Consider the following 5365-nt stretch of genomic DNA (forward strand, 5'->3'; position numbering starts at 1 on the left):
AAGCTTCATGTTGTGCTTCCTTAGGATGCCGAAGGTCTCTTGGAGGTGCTTAAGATGATCACCTGCATTCAAATACTTAACCAGCATATCATCTATGTAAACTTCAATTGTTTCCCTATTTTCTTTTCGAACATTTTGTTCACAAGCCTCTGGTAAGTGGCTCCGGCTTTCTTAAGCCCGAAAGGCATCACATTGTAGCAATATGTGCTAAAGTTCATTATAAATGAAGTCTTTTACTGATTCTCTAGGTCCATTTTGATTTGGTTGTACCCGGAATAGGTATCAAGGAAACTCATCAACTCGTGCTCAGCCGTCGCATCAATCATTTAGCCAATGTTTGGTAATGGGAATGAGTCTTTTAGGCACACCTTATTCAGATCCTTATACGCTACACATATCCAGAATTTATTATTCTTTTTTGGAACTACTACTACATTATCTATCCATTCGGGGTACATTACCTCCCGGCTCCCGGGTTGAACTAATATCAAGTAAACGAGTTACCTCTTCTTTGACGAACCTGTTTCTGACCTCGGCAATAGGGCATTTCTTTTGCCTTACCAGAGGGATGTTGGGGTCCAGGCTTAACTTGTGCACGGCCACTTCTAGCGGAATGCCTGTGATATCCGCATATGACTACGCAAAACAATCAACATTAAATTTTAGTAATTCTATAGATCCTTACATGAGCTCGAGGTTGAATCATGTCTCCAAGTGGAACTTCCTCTCCAAGAACTATCGAACAATGCGACTCATTCGAGTTCTTTTGCTATGGATTTGGTTGCGTCCATTTTTTCTGGTACCTGGAAATACCTTGGTACCTGATAATATTATAAAGACTCTTCCTTTTCTTTTGACTTCGAGGAAACGGGAGATAGATGGAAAGCGAGGTAAGTGGAAACCAAGACTGAAGACAGCAGCTTTGGTTGGCACCGGGTAGACCCAGAAGGGAATATAGCTAATGAAGACAAATGAATGTTTGCCACCCGATGACATTTAGTGAAGAATATTCTTCAGTATTAAATATACAATCCATTATGGAGAATTTCGGCACTCATAGCCTGCCGTTATATATTCATTATTAGCCCCCGCAATTATCATTTAAGAGGGGTCTGATATCTAGCACATTGATCCCTAGGCGCAACTATAAATAGTGATTTCAACAACGATTGTAACGTATGAATTTTCCAACAAACATATGCTTCACATTATTCTAATCTCAATAATACTTTATTTCATGTCTATTGATAGATTTAGTACTGCCTTCGGAAGCTCTGCTCCCGGAACCAAGTTATTTGTTGCCTTGTCTCTATTACAACGCTAAGTCTAGCATTTTACTTAATTTATTTATCATTTTGGGATCAAATCGATTCACTTGTCCATAAACCACATTACAAATTCAATAGTACCATTTAACGGGTGTCGGAAGGTGAGCAACAACTTGATCCTGTTAGGCCAACAGTTGATCCCCCTCGGACGTGAGTCTTTCTTTATCGAGGATCAACTTTTGAATGCCCTCGGAAGCAAGGAGGTTAGCCAGCAAAGGAAAAACTCAAATTAGAAATCATGTTGCATTGTGCATGGAATATTTTATCATACACTCTCTCGAAAGAGAGTGTATTTTCTTCTTATCTTTCTCTAAAGCCAGCGGCTTCAGGTAAGTAATTGGCGGGTTCCACCGGCCGAGACAACAAATGGTATTCGGTAGAGATCGAGAGGGAGACGCTCCTCCTCTGAGGATCCGAAAAAGGGGGCAAATAGCTGCGACCAAAATTCCCATGATCTAGGGACTGGGGAGGAGGGACATCCTCCTCTCGGATGTATGCGGCCGGTGAGGGTGATGTAGCAGGTAGTAGTGATGAAGGCATGATCATCATGGAAGGAGATGAAGCTGATGGTGTTGTGGGATGAGAAGCAGTCACGGAAAAGGCAGTGTCAATTGTAAGTATCTCATCAACCAAAGACGGAATAAGCCCGGTACTCATCATAGTACCGGAAGCAGCGGGACTGGAAAGGGAGAAATGGAATTCTCCACTAAGTCATACTCTCTAGAGCGCTTAAGTTTCATCCTCAGTTGAGGTTATGAGCTCTTTAGATTGAGCATTCTATTGAGCTGATAAAGGTTGTTGTCTTCTTTGTAGGGGAAGCCCCTTCATCACTGGCTTCCCCATCATCATCAATCACCACGATGACTGCGGCTGGCTCGGGCGCGACTTTCTTCGCCTTTTTATTCTTTCCCTCGGATGAGGAAGAGCACAGTCTTTTTTGTTGCTTGCTCTCCGGCTGGTGACCCCGAGAGGAAGTACTTGCACACGAAGCGGAATGGTGGCACCAGTTCGGACGAAGGTCTCCTTCAGCAACCTCGCAGCCTCTGGGGGATCAGCCAAAACATCCTCCTCGGGGATGGTAACAAAGCCCTGTGGAAGACCTAAATTTAACGGAAAAGGAAGTTAACCAACTTTCTTATACACCAAAATGAAGAAAAGACAAGATTAGTTTCGTGAATCAACTCACCATGATTCTTGGCCTTCCCCTCGTATTTGGGGGTTAGTTCTTTCGACCGGCGGGTCTCAAGCGTGGTAATATCTAGGATCTTCTGGACCCACTATTCCAAGCCTTCAACCCTTGGTGGTGTCCACTGAGTTGCTGAAATAAAGAATAGAGAAGGGTCAATAACAGCATCAAACAACATTTTGTTTGAGAGATGACAAACAATGAACTTACGTGCTCGAGTCCATGACTCTGGGAAAGATGGAGTTGTGGCCAGGATGATATCCTTGGTGGAAAAAATAACGAACCACTACATCCATCCACAGTCGTTTTCGTCATCCATACTGGTGAGCAAATAATGGTGGCCACGTTTGCTAAATTTTATTACTCCCCCACAGAAAATCTTAGGGGAGTAGAGGTTCATCATGTGAGCCAAGGAGAGCTCTTCCCTTGTCTGCTGCCACAGCCGTTGTAGACAGGCTACCGCCTGTCACACCGAGGGGCTCATTTTTTCCAAGCAGACTTGATACCAGTGGAAGAACTCCAAGATTACCGGGTCAAGTCCCCCTCTCGATGAGAATGGGCCCAAAGTAAAGGGGTACATGGAAACGAACATAAAATCCTTCTTAGGGAAGGCTCAGTACAGCCAAGGACATCAAAGAGAAGTTTCCTTCTACAAGCCCTCGTACATGGGTTGTTGGCGTGTACTCTTCTTCCATCCGTCGTTCTAGCTTTCTTGCTGTGAAGGAAGATTGTTATTGTCATGATCTGAACATTATCGCTCCCGATCTGGTGGAGCGAGTAACATTCCCTAAGAAGGTTTTTATGTACGTTTACACATGCCTTTTTACTTTGGGCCCATTCTCATTGAGCGAGGGACTTGACCCCGTAATCTTAGAGTTCTGCCACCGGTATCAAGTCTGCTTGGCACAAATGGGCCCCACTTTGTTGCAGACGGTAGCATGTCTACAGCGGCTATGCCAGGAGACGAGCGAAGAGCTCTCCTTGGCCCACATGATTAACCTTTACTTCCCTAAGATTTTCTGTGCGGGAGTAAGAAACTTTAGAAATCCTGGCCACCATGATTTGTTCACCAGCATGGATGCTGACAATGATCGTAGATGGATGGAGCGGTTCTTTGTTATTGCCACCAGGGATATCATCCTGGCCACAACTCCATTTTTCCCAGAGTCATGGACTTGTACACATAAGTTAAACGTCTGTCTTTTCTCTAACAAAAGGTTGTTTCATGCTATTACTGACCCTTCTCTTTTCATTATTTCATCAACTCGGTAGACACCACAAAGGGTTAAAGGCTTGGACTAGTGGGTCCAGAAAATTCTAGATATTACCACGCTTAGACCCACCGGTGGAAAGAATTAGCCCCCAAATACGGGTGGAAGGCCAAAAATCTTAATGAGTTTATTCGTGATACTAATCTTGTTTTTACTTCATTTTCGTGTATAAGAAAGTTGGTTAACTTCTTTTTCTGTTGAATTCAGGTCTTTCTCAGGGCTCTATTACCATCCTCGAGGAGGATGTTTTGGCTAATCCTGTAGAGGCTGTGAGGTTATTGAAGGAGGCCTTAGCCCGAATAGGTGGCACCGGATCTTCTTCATGTGCAGGTACTTCCTCTCGGAGTCCCCGACCAGAGAGCAAGTAACCAAAATGACGGTGCTCTTCCTCGTCCAAGAATAAAAAGGCGAAAAAAGTCGCGCCCGAGCTAGCCGTTGTCATTATGGTAATTGATGATGATGGGGAAGCCAGTGATGAAGGGGCTTCTCCACAAAGTAGACAACGACCTTCATCAGCTCAACAAAATGCTCAATTTGAAGAGCTCTTAACCCCAATCGAGGACAATGCCGAACCTCTCTAGTGAGAGTATGACATAGTGGAGAATGCCAATTCTCCCTTTCCAGTCCCAGCTGCTTCTCCTAGTACTATGAGGCTGAGTAATAGGCCTATTCCATCTTTGGTTGATAAGCAACCTACAACTGGCACTGCCTTTTCCGCTGGTGCTTCTCATCCTTCATCACCAGCACCAACTACATCACCCCCACTGGCCGCATACATCAGAGAGGAGAATGTCTCTCCTTCCCAGTCCCCAGATCATTGGAATTTGGGGCGCAACTATTTTCCCCCTTCTTTGGATCCTCAGAGGAGGAAGAGCATCTCCCTCTCGGTCTCTACTGAGTGCCATCTGTTGTCCCGACCGATGGAACTCGCTAATTACTTGAAGTCGCTGACTTTAGAGAAAGATAATAAAAAAATACACTCTCTTTTGGGAGAGTGTATGATAACAATGCAATGCACAACGCAACAGCAATATGATAGTTGTTCCTTTTGCTATTTCTTCTTGTCTTGTTATGACAGGATTTCTAATTGGAGTATTTGCTTTACAGGCTAACTTCCATGCTTCTGAGGGCCTTCAGAAGTTGATCCTCGATAAAGAAAGACTTACGTCCGAGTGGGATCGGCTTTTGGCCAAGCAGGACCAAGTTGCTTCTCGCCTCCCGGCACTAGAAGCAGAAGCTGCTAAAGATGGAGAGGGAGCCTTGGTTGCAGTAGAGAGAGTAGGAAGTATTGGCCCTTAACCAAGAAGCCTCACCGTTAAATTTACAATATTAAGAAGCCAAGGCAAAATTGTGTGAGGTCCAATATGTTGTTCCAGTTGCTACCGAGCGCGAGGCTGCCTCTACTGAGAGACTGAATAATTTAGAGGTAGCCTTGAACTCTAAAGTTGAAGAGGCTGCTGTTGCTAAGGAGAAGCGTGCCCAGATGGAAGAGAAGTATAAGAGGGTCATGGAACACAATAAGATACATATCTACACTATCTGTGTACACGACCCTTAAAAAACGCCCGGTACGTGAATGG

This window comes from Nicotiana attenuata, unplaced genomic scaffold (assembly GCF_001879085.1).
Source record: "Nicotiana attenuata strain UT unplaced genomic scaffold, NIATTr2, whole genome shotgun sequence".
Lineage (NCBI taxonomy): Eukaryota > Viridiplantae > Streptophyta > Magnoliopsida > Solanales > Solanaceae > Nicotiana > Nicotiana attenuata.